The 16,425-nt window shown below is 45.2% G+C and overlaps 1 protein-coding gene across 1 annotated transcript in view; it reads right to left on the bottom strand.

The window, feature by feature from the left end:
* Positions 1-16,425, bottom strand: part of TRPM8 (transient receptor potential cation channel subfamily M member 8) — a 161,349-nt gene that overhangs the window by 27,900 nt on the left and 117,024 nt on the right. The gene's annotated exons all lie outside the window — the stretch shown is intronic.

The raw sequence follows: 16,425 nt of genomic DNA, 5'->3' as shown, positions 1-16,425 counted from the left end.
GTGTTGCGCAATAAATCCCATATGGTTTTCCATCTTTTCCAGGCACTTCACCCTACCCACAGTAAAGTCCCAAGCAAACAATTTGAGGAGTGTAGTGTTCCTACATAATTTATAAAGTTTGATTCGGACAGTAGTTTCAGTTACTGGGCAAATAGGGATTGTCACAATACTGGTAATAAAGGCCGTAGTGCCACTTACAGGAGCAGGAGCCCTCTGCACACATAACAATCTACTGATCCTGACTTTGTGAATCAGGATTCACACTTTATGCATGCAGGTGTCATTCTTTCCAACCATGTGTTACAGGTATGTGTACAGTCTGTTTTATAAAATAGACCCTCTGTCATCAGTATTAAGGAAACTGACAGAGTAAGCCTGATTAAAAAAAGATGTCCCTGCGACTGACTACTGTAGTACTCCTGGCTTACTTTTGGAATTCAGGATTCAGCCATCCCACCTGGGGCCAAGGTGCAGCATGTCTGAAGAGACAGTGGCAAAACTGCACCCGCTGCACTTAGTGTCTCTTCAGAAGAGCCACAGCCTTCCTTGTCTTTTACTTCCCTCCAGGGCTGGAATTGGAAAACAATACCCTGGAACCTATAAATTGAAGGCCAAGATGTAGCAACGGAAGGAAGGGGGAATCTTGAGAGGCGGAGATTGAAAAGCAGAGTGACAGTCAACGTCCGTTGCAAAGAAATTGGTAACAAGGACGAATGTGACAGTAAATCTGCTCTTATTTACGTAATTTGTAACAAAAACGCTGTATTTTGAAACATCTTACAGGGTTAAGACACTTGCTGCAGAGATCTTGGTGTGGCCAGCAACTTTGAGGAAGTTATAATGGTGGTAATATAAATGTGGTTAGAGCAGTTCTGGGACAGTTTTCTGTTTTGTTCAGCCACAGTTCTAACACGTAAAGTAGCATAGAGGGTTAATATGCTTGCTGCAAAGCACTTTGTGTAACATGCAGATCACAGATTTTTATGTTTTATGTCTAGGTAAGTTGGCTACTGCTTTGGACTAGGGTGACCAACTGACACTGGTGCAAATTCAGGACGGTGAGTATAAAAATTCAGGATAAAGGGTCAAAATTCAGGACACAAATTCAGGACAGGAGGTCAAAATTCAGGACAAAACTTCAGGACAATAGGTAAGTTTTACAGTTACATCAGAGGAGGTCGCGCAATAGTATATAAGTAAGCCCAGCCATATCCAAACATATTCAACCATTTGCAAACATATCCATCATGTATCCTTCCATCTATCATTTCACTCATCCATCCCTTCATCCATCCTTTCACTCATCTATCCATCCATCCATCCACCATTTCACCCTATCCATCTGTACACTCATCCATCCGCTCTTCTACCCATCCATCCATTCACTCATCCATCCAGCCATTTACCCTTTCACCCTTCCAACCATCCTTTCACTTACTCATCCATCCATCCACCCAGTCACTCATCCTTCCACCCATCCACCCTTTCAGTCATCCATCCATCCTCCCTTTCTCTCTCTATCGACCCTTTCACTTAGCCATCCTTACTTCCATCCACCCATCCATCTACTCATCCACTCATGAATCCATTGACCCTATCACTCATCCATCCTTTCTCTCATCCATTTATCCTTTCACTCCTTCACTCATCTATTCATCCTTTTGTCCATATACCCTCCCTTTCACTCATCATCCATCCTTACATCCACCCTTTCACTCATCCGTTTATCCATTCACCCTTGCACTTATCAATTCATCAATCCATCCATCATTTCACTCATCCATCCACCCACTCACTCATCATCCACCTTTTCACTCATCCATCCTTTCACTCATCTATCCACCCTTTTACCCATCCAGCTACCCTTTTACCCATACATCCAGCTATTTACCTTTTCTCTCATCCATCCTTCCACTCACTCATCAATCTATCCATCCTCTCTCATTATCCATCTATTCAATCTTTCATTCATCCATTCACCCTTTCACTAATTCATCCAGCCATCCACCCATCCCTTCACTTACTCACTCGCCCACCTTTTCATATTAATTTTAGAGCCTTTTTGAGAAGAGGCCCATCAAGAATTTCACCATCTCTGCAGGAGCCATTCCAGGACTGGGACTGAAGCCACCCAGGGCGGAGACAGGATCCACCACAGGGGGGACAGGAACCATCACAGGCGGTGGGGACAGGAGCCACCACATGAGGGGACAGGAGCCACCACATGGGGGGACAGGAGCTATCACTCGGGGGGGGCAGGGGCCATCACAGGAGGGGGAAACAGGATCCACCAGGGTGGGCACAGGGGTGGGCATGCAGTATTCTAGTATCATCTTGGTCTTTTCCAGGGTGGGGTAGGGCTCCTCACCCCCTCCTGGACAAGACAACGAGAAGCCAGGCTCTCTTTCCAAAATGTTAGTTTTGCCATCCCCTACTGTGATGTACAGTACTTAAAGGAAATACTCCAAGAGAACTGATTTAACTGACTGTCCTCCATACTTTGTTAATCAGTGTGGGTGCGATTGTGCCATTTCTTTATTTTATTACATTATAGACTGCATGTTTGAAGAACCGAGGTTTGCTTACCATTTAGTGACAGTAATTAAGCTCTGTGAAGAGAACCACGTGCTGCCTCGGGGTAATCAGGACCTGGTTCTAGGATGTTTGAGGCCCTGGGCAGAAAGGGAATGTGTGAGGCCCCTCTAAATTGCAGAGACATAAGGCATTCAGGGCTGTTTGCATCTAAATAGATGCCCCTGATTCTGAAGCTGCAGTCCCTCCCTATCAGTCACCTTCAAACACCTCTTAACAGCTCATCAAGGGCTGAAGGTGTGAGGGTTGCTATCCCGTTGTGCCTCTCCAATGCTGCCGGGTATCTGAGCTTTGGTACTGCATCGGTGTCTGTTACACCCGACCTCAACAGCATCGGAGTCCAGCAGGGAGGTGGGTGGAAGCTCTGCCGGCTTTAGGGTGGTGCGATCGGCGCCCGGTTAAAATTACGGACAAATGGCGTCCGTTAAAGAATCCTTCACAGACAACGGACAGACGGCCGAAATTACGGACTGTCCGTTAAATTTACGGACGGTTGGTCACCCTACTTTGGACACTAAGATCATTTTGTTACCTCCAGTTCATGAATTGCATTCATTCAAATATTGCACAGTGATCTATTTACCAGCATCAAGGAGCTGCATGCAAACTGCAAGTTATAGGTTTAGTTCCATATTATGTTTTTTTTTTAATATGTTGTTATTCCAATATTGCAAAGAAGGGCTCCTCTGGAAAGTAATAGAGTCCTATTAGTAGGGACAACCCCAATCACTGTGTCATGTTTTATTTCCTGATTTTGTATTTCTTCCAACAGGTCACTCCTAACATATAATATCTACAAGTATGGATTATATGTGATTCCTACACCTTATAACCGTCATTGTCTTAAGTAGCCTTTCCTGTACATTGATTTATTTTGTCTCTGTGTGTGATGTAAAGCGTTCTGACACCTTATCCTGGGATGAGTAACGCTATAAAAGAACGAAATAAAAAATAACTTATTAGGTGCCATTTAAATAATTATTAGTTTCATAACTTGTACACATAGATAAATGTAGCTTATAGTGCATGAACATCTCTTACATAGGGGAGTTGAATAAAGTAAAAAAACTGCCTCCAAGTCATAGTTTCTCTAAAATGCTTGTGAAGCGATAAGGTGTGTGCATTTGTTTCCCTCCATTGCATTGGGATCTAGGTGATAGCCTCCAGATAGTTCACAGCCAGGATCATACTTAAACAAAAGAAGGGCTGATGGCCCTTTAAATCAGGCCTTTGTTTGTGTTAATGCAGGCAACATGCACGTGCTTCTGAATTGTGTCCCAGGGTCAGAAAATGAAAATAGGACTAATTAAGCATATTTCCATGGGTCGTCCGGATCCAAGACCCGGCCCAGAAATACATGCTGGAACTGGAATCCAGTGGGACCCCTTGCTTTCCTACACTGCTCCCCTCCGTACTGGAAAGCAATCAGTAAATGCATCCTGTGGGAAAATACAGTGGTGGATGGGTCGTTGAAACACGTCATGATTCCTCCTCTAAAAAGGTGTCCTGAAAGTAACATTGACCGAGCATCACATTCTGGGTCCCTCAAGGGCCTCCTTGCCTTTGTACTTCCATATGAATTAAGGCAGGGAGGCACTAACTTTGCCCTGTGAGGCACTACATTTACTCACTGCAATGAGCAGTACAGAAGAGCCCACACAAAGGGTAGGATCCCCTACAGTAATAACAAAGGATTAATCCCAAGAGCATTGGAAATAAGCCCAAATGTTTCTTGCTCTCCCCTATCCCTTCGATAATAAAACGTCAGTTCTTACGGGTTGATAGCGAATAATTTATCAAACATACCACACACATTTAAATAATACTTATAAAAGCCACACATTAATCACACGTCCCAAGCAAGATATCAAACTGGGCAGATATGCTCCTCACATCAAAATTACCTCTGTCCTTCTTGCAAAGAGGGAGATAGCACTCAAATGGGGTAGTGGAGCCTCTCCCACGGTTAGAGACTGGCTCCATAGTCTTACATACTGCAATATCAATTGTGAGCTATATGCCAGCACTCAACCTCATGCCTCCCGTCCGAAAGATATATTATTTATTGGAAACCTGCACCGCCTCTGTCACACAACCACTCGATGGGATAGTCCCCACGGTAGTGGGGTAATTACAACACATTTTACTTTATCAGGTCTCTGTGGTTCATTGCTGTATCCCTGGGAGGCCTGTGCTTTGTTGCCATTTGGAGTTAACTGTTCTGGGTGGGCCGAGTGAGCTCATTCCAAAATTTGTTGTGCATTTTACCCTGAGAGATTGATCTGTTATGTACTTGTGCACGTCTAAATTGCAACTGTAATATTGTTTCTTTTTATCGCAATTTCAAAATTGTAGTGCTTAACCATACTGGGTTGTAAACTATTAGAAAATGGAAAAATAAAGTTAAAAAAAAAAAAATTACCTCTGTCCGGATCGATCCACATGGTTGAAACGCTATCAAGTAAAAAGGGTGCATGTTTTCTAAAGTTGGCGCTGACACTTGTGACACAGTTGTGGCTTTTGCCAGACTAAGGGGCATATCAACAAGGGCTTTATCTCTGCTTTTTTGGCTTTAAAAGCCAAAAAAGCAGAGATAAAACTAGCGCCCTATCAACAACAGGGTGCTAACACGCAAATTTGCATGTTAGCACCCTTTTACTCTACGCTTCCCCTTGCATCTCTAATGAGATGCAAAGGGGGCGTTCCTTAGTAAAATAATAGGAGAAATGTCGCTAAGCGACATTTCTCCTATTATCAAGAATGTCGCTAACCCTGTTAGAGACAAAAAAAGCAGCGCTAACCGCGGTTAACGCTGCTTTTTTACGTCTGCTAATTTTCAGACTTAGCCATGATATCCTATGGAAGGAGGATAGCATGGCTAAGTTTGCCTGTCCCTATCAACAAGGTAACGTGTGATTATCGCTGGGTTTCCAGCGATAATCTCACGTTAGCCTGTTAGCGTGTAGATTTTTATCGCTATTGAGATAAGCGTTGCTAATAGCACGCTATCTCAGCGATAAAAATTCACGCTAGCCGGCGATAATTATCCAAGCGCTAAGTGCGCTTTGCGATAATTATCGCCGGTTGTTGTTGATATGCCCCTATGTCGTTTGTGATGTTGCTATGTTGTTACCTATGGAGTCCACCAGCAGCGCTTTGAAGGTATGTAGCTTCCGGAGCTGCTTGAACCAACAGATATTTGGACTGTTGATGGTTGCGCTACATTTTATTCTTCAATGGTTTTTCATGGAATTTTGAAATCTTGAGTGCTAGATCTCCACAGCTAGTTTGACTAAATAAGAGAATTAGTGAGCTAGTACATTTCCATAGGGACCCAGCAAGCAGTATTCAAGACCCCATACTGCAAAATACAGCTTAAAAACTCATATGGGATCCCTAATCCAAAAACTCCCATATTGAACAGCCCATAAAGACTTTCCACTGTAAAATTGCATAAAAGTCAAACCCAGACCATGCTAGAAAAAAAGATCTGGCCAAAGGTTTTATGATCATGCTTCTGGAAATACCGTAATGTGCAAACACACTATATGCAAAGATTTACAGTGTTCCATTAAGTCTGAAGCAAAATCAGTTCCGAAGTTTCGCATTACACAGCCTGCACAGATTGGGAAAATCGATTTGTTCCATTCTTTTTAACAAAATATATTTATATACTCTGAGTTTTTTAGTGCCTACAAACATGTATTGCATATAATAGATGTTTTGTATATTTTCTCAGCGGATTCAAAGTTATTGCCGACTGCAAATAGTCTTTTGTATAATTGACCGGAGCTAAGCAGGTTTGTTCCAGTCCATATTCTGCAATAAATAAAGCAGTACACAAATCCATTCCAAACCTCTTTTATCTATTGTGTTGCTTGAGACTCTGCACTATGCACCTTAATTATGTGGTGATAACTAATGTACTTGAGTCCCCTCCTATTGGTTTTATCCTGGTTTGCCGGATGGCCTAACGGACCCATCTGGAACTACTTAGGGCTTTTTTTTTTGAGGTTTTTGCTTTCTGTCACTCTGTTTCATTATGCAGATATATTATTGAGGGTATTCTGTTAGATGCATCAACCATTTGTGCTAAAGGATGTAATCTGGTTTGGAATTTACACCAGTCCGCATAGTTGTAGTGTAGAAAATTGAGCTTCCAACTTCATTGTGCGTTTCTGTAATTATCGTATTTGTTTTTATCTGCTGTTATGGTTCTTCGGACCAAAGTAAAGATGATGATGATATAATCTGCACCACATCACTCTTCCTATCCCTCAAAACTAATTTAATCAGTTTTACAAGGTAGATTGAGTTCAAGCACAACCATGAGGCCCGAGGGTCTGAATGCACAGAGGCTGAAACAACCATGGAACCTTCAACCTGACAACCAATCAATAAGTGTGGTTTTGGATTACAAACCATTAATATATGATAATTATATACACTTTCCCATTTACAGTCCCACATCATGACTCAAAACAACATTAACGTCCGGTATAATAAAAATGGCACTGTTTAAAACAGTTTATTCTTCAAATCATGCCACCTCTAAAACACTCTCAGGTGGATTGTCCATGCCTGGTATGCTCTCGCGTCACAGTTCATGTGACAGTTTTATGTCCTATCATCTTAATTATCTGCTAATCTAATTTCCAAACTATATAATTACAAATATCACACCTTTCGAAATCACTTTTATCCACTTAATCTGGTTTCCAAAAACTGGAGCACCTTTTTCAAGTTTTGATCCCTTGTCCTTTATGCGAGGAAATAGCATTTACCTTTATGCCTAAACACACCGCAAGGAATCAAATATCAAAGTTCCCCACGCCTTCCAAAATAAGTCTTTCCTTATCTCTAGAGAGGAAGTCTGTGCCAGGATCATATCTCAGTGCAAAACTCTGAGAGAGCTCTCGTATTGCCAAGCCTGTAATGTCCTGTGACGAGATGCAATATTACAAGATATGTAGGTTTCTCTCTTAGCAGGGTAGCCCGTCCACTGTATTTACATAGGGTAAAAATTGAGACCAAAAACATACAACTGATACTAGGTACAACACAATAAGAGAAGGAAGGGAGACTGGAGCTAAGGACAGAGTGGGGATGAAGTGGAAGCGAGAGGGGAAGGAGAAAAGAGGGAATGAGAGAGGAAGATAGGAAAGGTGGGTACAGAGATGAAGGAAGGGGAAACGACGCGTTCCATTTCCCTGCAAGCGGAACCACGCTTGCCTTAACCACGCATATGCCTTAACCCCGCATATGCGTGGTTTAGGCAGTACGTGGTCTAGATGCGCGGATAAGTGGGCACAGGAAAAGGAAGGATCGGGAGAGGGAGCTCCAGCAAGTGGTCTAGTAAGTGGGGCTGGGGTCGGGTTTTGAAGGGGTGGGGGTAGTTTTTAGGGGTGGGGTAGCTTTTATGGGCGAGGTCGTTTTTAGGGGTCAGGAGGGATCTGGGTTGTTTTCAGTGCTCAGGGGTGTTCGAGGGGTTTAGGGTTATGGGGGTTGGGCTGTTTTTAAAACTCAGGGGGGGGTTGGGGTTGTTTTTAGGACTAAGGGGGGGTTGGGGTTGTTTTTAGGGATCAGGGGGGGTCGGTTTTGTTTTTAGGGCTCGGGGGAGTCAGGGTTGTTTTTAGGGCTCAGGTTGGGTTGTCTTCAGGGCTCGGTGGGTTCAGGGTTGTTTTTAAGGCTCAGGGGGGTCAGGGTTGTTTTTAGAGCTCAGGGCAGGGGGGCTGGGGTGTGATCTTTGCCACACATATCCCTTTACCAGTCATGACTTTACCACGAAATTGCGTGGTAAAGGCATGCGAAGTGAAGGAATGCTTTGTTAAGACGCATTTGTTGTTCGGGAAGGTTTGTAGAGGCACGCATGGTTTAGCCATACGTCCCTCTGTCATACAACCTGAAGAAAGGGAGTGTGAGGAAAAGGTGAACAACGTTGAACGTGTAGAAATTAAGGGGGTACAGCATTATGAGTGAGAAGGGAGCAGAGACAGAAGGGGTAGCTTCTGAAACATGTTGATCCTCTGAGTTCCTTCACAATTCTATCCTTCGGTTTGTTTTTATTTATATATTAAGAGTGGAGTTATTCCAGTAATAACTCTCATTATTTCATTTGTAAAACTTCTATCAGTGGGCCATAATTTTTTTTTCAATAACGTGAGTTATTCCAGACCCGGCGGGATTCAATATGAGCAGGGTTGGACTGAAAACCAAAATCAGCCCTGACAAAATGTTCAGACTGCAGGAGGCCGTGACTAGAAAAGTTCCAGGTTGTTGGGTCTTGGCAGGTCTCCAGATCCGAAAGCAGTGCCCTAGCCTGCGGCTACCAAGAAAATGGCAGAATGGCCGGCCAGTCACACCCTGGGTAGGAGTCTCATCAAATCTGAGCTCTACGTGCAGTTTTGATCACGATGGTCTTTCTGAACCCGTATGCCATGGCTAAGACTTTATGGCCTCTGTGTCTCTTGTCAGACATTGCCAGATTTTTATGAACTGTTTATATGTTCCCAGCTTCTCAATGCTCAGGAGCCCTGGGAAATAGGAGTCGCTGAGGCTCAGTTGATCAGGTGAGATAAAAATGCAAAAACAGGTGATGAGGGTTTCTGGTCTGTTTTTTGCCTTCGTATTCTTGTTCACTGTTTGACAAAATCTAGGACCACTCCGAACTTCTCAACGTAGTATAAAGAAAATTTGTGCTCATTTTTGGCCACGATTAATTCCCAAACTTTCTGTGTTTATTCTCATAGCTTCTTCAAAGCTCAGCAACAATGGTTTGGCAGGTCAGGTCTCTACAAAACTTGTAACACTTGTAATCCCCAAGCCCTAGTGCACCAGGTAGAGTAACAACGTGTTAAAGAACTTCATGCATGGTACCCGGTGCTCATTTCAACTGCTGTGGCCGAGTCTGCTGCCAAAACAGGTGGCCTTTGGACTAAACATAAAGGTGTGTTATGTTATGTTACCAGGGTATTTGTAGAGCGCGCAGCTACTCAGCTGAGTGTCCCGGCCCTAGGTGAATGTGACGGGCTGGTTTCGATCAGACAGCGCAGGGCTATTGCTGGAACAGCCAGGTCTTTAAGGCGATGCACGCGAGGTAGTTGTACTGCTGTGTTACTGTGTTGTGCTGCTACACTGCCCAGCGCTAGTTGCTTGATGCTTGTTGCTGTTATTATAACTTTTAATTTGTCACTTCTTCCAATGTTGTGCACAAAACCTTTTTAAACCTTCTAAGTATTACTAGCAAAATGCCTGACTTCACTGAGATTCCACCTTTGAGTAATCCTTCCGGTCGCTTCCCCGGTCCACCACGGGTCCCAATCCCGATTGTGTGGAGGGAGGCTACTTCCGGCGAATCGAGGGTTGGTGGTCTAGTCCCCACCCTATCACATAAAATCTCATGCAGAGCGAAGGTCGCAGCAGACGCGTGTGAGTTAGTTGTACTGCTGTGTTGTGCTGCTACACTGCCCAGCGCTAGTTGCTTGACGCTTGTTGCTGTTATTATAACTTTTAATTTGTCACTACTTCCAATGTTGTGCACAAAAATGTTTAAACCTTTTTAAACCTTTTAAGTATTACGAACTAAATACCTGACTTCACTGAGATTCCACCTTTGAGTAATCCTTCCGGTCGCATCCCCGGTCCACCACGGGTCCCAATCCCGATTGTGTGGAGGGAGGCTACTTCCGGCGAATCGAGAATTGGCGGTCTAGTCCCCACCCTATCACATAAAATCTCATGCAGAGCAGAGCGCGCAGCGGACGCGCGTGAGGTAGTTGTACTGCTGTGTTACTGTGTTGTGCTGCTACACTGCCCAGCGTTAGTTGCTTGACGCTTGTTGCTGTTATTATAACTTTTAATTTGTCACTACTTCCAATGTTGTGCACAGAACCTTTTTAAACCTTCTAAGTATTACGAGCAAAATACCTGACTTCACTGAGATTCCACCTTTGAGTAATCCTTCCGGTCGCTTCCCCGGTCCACCACGGGTCCCAATCCTGATCGTGTGGTAGGGGGGCTGCTTCCGGCGAATCGAGGGTTGGTGGTCTAGTCCCCACCCTATCACATAAAATCTCATGCAGAGCGGAGCGCGCAGCGGACGCGCGCAACGGACGCGCCGGCGGTGCACCAAAAGGCGTGCCAATGGCAAGCCCATCTGCGCCTGTCCGCGCCTGGACAATTTATTGATAATCGCGGACCGTCCAGGCAAATACACTACTCCAGACATGACTTAATGGAATTTCAGGCCAATGCTACCCCTACCTGTCGGACAGAGATCTGGGCAGATCCAGAAGGCCCTTTCTCTTGTCGAGCATGTCGATTTCAGGCAAACCATATCTCCCCTAGCCGGGATATGGACACTCCCGTAAATAACTCATGGAAGGGATGGAAAAATTTGCTGTGTATTATTCGATCCCTGCCCAAACATTCCATTGAGGTGTGGGACTTATTGTCCTCAGGTCAACCTGAACTGGGCTTTCTTACCGAAATCTGGCTCAAGCCCCATTCTGTGCCCTCTATAGCATTGGGTATACCAGAGGGGTATAAAATGGTGAGATTGGATAGAACTACGAAGATGGGGGGTGGAATCACCATCGTGCATAAGGATAGAATCAAGGTCTCTATCATAGATCAACGTTGTGATGCCACCATGGAGATGCTGGTCTTCAGAATAGATATCTCCCCGCAAGCTAGTTGGAAAGGGGTATTAATCTACCGTCCCCCAGGACCTCTAGCCAATTTCTCTCTACAATTGGTTGAATTATTAGCCCCTCATGTGAACGCATGCAATAACTTCCTCCTTTTTGGAGATTTTAACATCCCCAGTGAATGTCTCTCCAATTCAGATGCACAGACCCTCTTGGCAGACTTATCTCTTTTGGGCCTATCCAAGCTTAATGAAGGCCCGACTCACATAGCGGGTCATACTCTAGACATTATATTTTCTCATTCTTCTAAGATCCAGTGTGAACCCCCCCAACAATTTACTTGGTCTGATCATTCGGTCATCAAATTTTTTATTCAAGACCCAACAGAACCAAAATACCTAAATCAGTTACATTTCATACCCGCAGGCAGTGGCAGAAAGTCTTCTAGGTGAACTTTCAAACCCCTTTTTTAAGGCCTCAAAACTCTGCACTGGACAATATAGAGGAAGCACTGGCTAAATATAACTCGGCGGTTTCAATAGCCATTGATCATATTGCGCCTCTGAAATCTCTCCCGAGTTATCCTAAATGCCCACAGGCCGTTTGGTTCTCGACCCAGTTGCGAGTCCTAAAACAACTTTGTAGGAAACATGAGAGAACCTGGCGTGCCTCCCATGATAAGAAGGACAGAGATCGGTTCCATACCACTCTGTCCAGCTATCATAAAAAATAGCACGGAAAACCCATATAGCATCACAATTAGCCCTGGCCGGCACTCTCGTAAAACCCTCATCAAATTCTTCAGTCCTTCATCAGCCCCAAGGCATGTGAAAGCTTAGAGGCCCCCTCCCAACTGCTGTGTAATTAAATTGCTCTCTATTTTTCACAAAAAATAGAGCTTATCTATGAAAAAATCACCTCGACAGGAAGCCAGCTGCAGATCCCAATGGCTTTCGACCAATTGAATCCCACAAACCCTCAGCTGTTAGAGCATTTTCCCATACTTACATTAGCAGAGGTCGAACTACTGATTCACAAGATAAAATCTGGATCCCCTTCTGACCTTATTCCAGCTAACGTTATCCCATCTCTAGCTACACATCTGTCTCCTCCCTCTATGCAATCCCTTATTAACCTCTCCTTAAAAGAAGGCCATGTTCCGTTGGAATAGAAAGTTGCTCAGGTTAGAACAATCCGCAAGGACACTAAAGTACCATGGACGGATCTTTTTAACCTCCGCCCTATCTCGCTTCTTCCATTCTTGAGCAAACTAATGGAGAAACATGTTAACACTCACCTTTCCAACCATGTTGAACTGATGGGCTGTTTAGATCCTTCTCAGTCCGGCTTTAGGCCCAAATACAGCACCGAATCAGCATTACTACCGGTCACGGATAACATCAGGATGACCCTAGACAAGGGCCATTCTATGATTTTGGTGCTGTTTTACCTATCCGCGGCGTTCGACACAGTTTCTCACAGCATTCTGCTCAGAAGATTAAAAGGGATCGGACTAAGAAAATCAGCCTTACAGTGGATGATGAGCTTTCTATCAGCTCGCTCCCAGATTGTCAACTTAGGCCCGTATCGTTCGGCTCCTACAGAATTGTCCAAGGGAGTCCCTCAGGCTTGTGTTTGAGCCCTACATTGTTTAACATCTATATTGCTCCCTTGGCCAATCTTCTGAGGATGCATGGGTTCATCCCCATATCATATGCCGACGACACTCAGTTGCTCTTTCCATTCGATAAATTTACCTCTTCGGTACAGTTGGCCTTCTCCAATGGTATGAGAGCTATTTCCCACTGGATGAAGAACAATTTCCTCCAGTTTAATGTGGGAAAAACATAGATTATGCTCTTTGGAGAGGCCCCCCTCCTATGGGCACCAGAAAGGTGGCCGACCGATCTAGGACCCCATCCCGCTCCCAAGCTTACAATCAAAAATCTGGGTATCCGTCTGGATCAAGCCCTTACCCTGAAAGAGCATGCTGCCCAGACAGCAGGTTCCTGTTTCCATGTAATAACCCTGCTCCGTCGAGTCTTCCCTTTGCTTCCTGACTCTACCTGGAAAACTTTAGTCCAGGCGCTTGTACTAAGCCGTCTGGACTACTGTAATGGCCTGATGATCTCCGCCAACGATGCCTCACTCAGCAGACTGCAGGTAGTCCAAAATACGGCGGCACGATTGGTCCTCAACGCTCCTTCCAGGACCCCTTCTCGCCCTCTTCTTATGAAGCTGCACTGGCTTCCCATCCACCAACGGGTCAGATTTAAAATCTGCTGCACTATTCATAAGTCATTGCTTAATCTGGGTCCCTCCTATCTCTCTGAAAAATTCATGCCATATGTATCTTCTAGATCTCTCTGCTCGAGTGCTAAACATCTTCTTGTGGTGGCTCGAGTAAAAAAGGCAAGATTAGGAGGAAGAGCTCTCTCCCATCTTGGCCCTCGATACTGGAATGAACTTCCTTTGATTTTAAGACAATGCCTGGATCACCTTCAATTTAGGAAGCTGCTTAAGACCACTCTTTTTTGCGCTTGATTTTGTTGTAGCTGCAACACACCCTCATGGCCCGTCCTAAGCGCAGAGATACCCCTTTGGGGGTCGATTCAAGCTCTATATAAGAAATAAAATAAATAAATAAATAAATAAAATAAGGGTCTTCCTGAAAGGGAGGAGATCAAGCGTCTGTCTCAAGGTAAGCGGCATGCCGTTCCAGAGTTTAGCAACTTGTACCTGAGAATATCGTCCTCCTATTCGAGAATGAAGGAACACAGGGGTACTTACTAGCGACAGGGACAACGAGCGCAGAAAGCGCCGTGGCTGATAGAGCTGGACTCTTTTCCTAAGATAGGGGGCTCTGGTGTCATGTAGGGCCTTAAAGGCCAGAACAAGAGCTTTAAATTGGATCCTCTTGCGGATCGGGAGCCAATGAAGAGAGTTCAAGTGGAGAGACATCCGCGTCCTGGGGCAGAGTAGAAGAATGGCCCTTGCTGACGCGTTTTGGACCACCTGGAGGCGGGTGAGTAGGTATTCCGGTAGTCCAAGGTATAATATATTTACATAACCCAGCCTAGATCCAATCAGGGCCTGAACCACTGTTTTCCTGTGGGGGACCTGGAGAAGGGGCAGGAACTGTTTCAGCATTTTCAGGAAGCCGAAACATTGTCTGGATACCGCTTGAATTTGGGATTTTATATTTAGGGTGTCATCCATTTTCACCCCCAAGTTTTTAACTGACCTGAGTGGATGGGTACATGTCGTGTGGCCACCAGAGGCGCCACATGTTGTTGGGGGGCAGGCCACAGAAAATAATTTCCGATTTATCGGAATTGCATTTCAATTGATTTAGCTGCAGCCAAGCAAACACTTCTGATAAACAAGAGTTGATCCCTTCACTTTTTTTTTTTTTTTTTTTAAATTATTTTTATTGCAGGAATTAGTAAATCTTTACATAATTGGCCAGCATTACATCTCAAGCCGGAGCGTTAAAACCCAACCCTCCGATCCCCTCCGGAAGTTGCTTACACAGCCGTTCAGCCCACAACCCTGGGGTCGGGCGGCGAAAGTCCGTGGGGGCTCAGGAGGTTGTCGAGGTCGGCCCGGAGGATTCGTTGTCCTTCATCTGCTTTTCTAAACAACCCTATAACTCCAAAAAACACCCCCCCACCCTTAAAACCCCCCAATCCCAGAAAAACCCTCCCCCCCCCCCCGCCATCAGCGCGCGGCATCTACCGCAACCGGATCTTCTTGGGGACCCATGGGGAAAGCAATAAAGCTGATCAATGCAACCGTCTAACGGGACTCAGGGCGCGCCGCTTCCTCTCGTTCGGCATCGCCGGGGCCGGAATACTCCCTAAGGGCCTGCACGAGCATCTCCCACAGAGTTGATCCCTTCACCATTGAAATCTGTGTCCTTATCACAAGTGAAGAGCAGCTGTGTGTCGTCAGCGTACAACACTATTTTTGCCCCATGAGACTCAGCCAGATTCGCCAGAGGGGACATGTAAATATTAAACAATGTAGGGCTGAGAACAGAACCCTGCGGGACTCCCACCTTCAAGGGGGGAATGGGAGCCGAAAAAGGTGGAGCCCAGACTGTTTGTTGACAGTCTGACAGAAAAGAGGTAAACCATTTGAGTATCGTCCCCCCGAAACCGGACTCCTGGAGTCTGAGCAGGAGTCGGTCATGAGGGACGGTATCAAAGGCCCCCGAAAGATCCAATAATATCAGCATGGCTCTGCCACCCCTATCAAGGACGTCTTTTATGGACTCAGAGATTTCAAGGAGCGCCGTTTCAGTGCTGAAATTTGGCCTGAACCCCGATTGGCTCTGATGCAGTATGTCGTTAGTTTCTACAAACGTGGTGGTAACCGCATTAACATATTTTTCCAATGTTTTGGAAAAAAATGGTAGAAGACATATGGGCCTATAGTTGGAGGCTATGTCTGGGTCCAGGGTTGGCTTTTTCAGAAGGGGGAGTATTTGCGCCTTCTTCCACCTAATAGGAAGAAGCCCCGGCTGCAGAGAAACATTCAGAATCTTATTGATTACTGAGTTGATGGTCGCAGCTATTGATGCCAGGGTAGAAGCTGGACATGGATCAGAGGGAGCCCCGTCTTCAAAGTTTTCATGATTTCAACTGAGGTCACCGAGAGGAGAGGGGGGAACTTTCTGGTCCGAAAAAGGGGAGAGGAAAGTTCAGTGTCTGGTCCTGGGGCCGAGTGGTAAATGCATCCTGGATCTTTTTGATTTTGTCAAAAAATTTGAAGCCATATGTCCCACCCATATCGCGGAAGGGGTGAACATCCTAGTCAACGCTCTGGGGGGGGGGGGGAGAATTGTTTCACAATTTTAAAAATCTCCTTACTTTTATTTCCAGCAGCCTTAATTATCGAGTAGAAAAAGAGATTTTTCCCCTCAAGAATAAGTTTGTGGTGAGAGTTAAGGGCCAGTTTGTTGACTAGTTTGTCGTTGATATCGAACTTTTTACGCCACGCTCTCTCAAGGCGCTTGCAAGCGCTCTTACTTTTCTTGAAGGCAGGCGTAAACCAGGGGGCAGAGACTCGCAAGGACTGAGCTGCACGTGAGGAAAGGGGTGCGAGCTCCGCTGCTCGGAACTGGAGCCAGTTGTCCAAGCAGGTTGCATCATCCTCAAGATTCCCACTCAGGATAATGGGG

This window comes from Triturus cristatus, chromosome 3_1, assembly GCF_964204655.1.
Source record: "Triturus cristatus chromosome 3_1, aTriCri1.1, whole genome shotgun sequence".
NCBI lineage: Eukaryota > Metazoa > Chordata > Amphibia > Caudata > Salamandridae > Triturus > Triturus cristatus.
The sequence above is the reverse complement of the archived record's forward strand: the minus strand, read 5'-3'. Positions and strand labels throughout refer to the sequence as shown.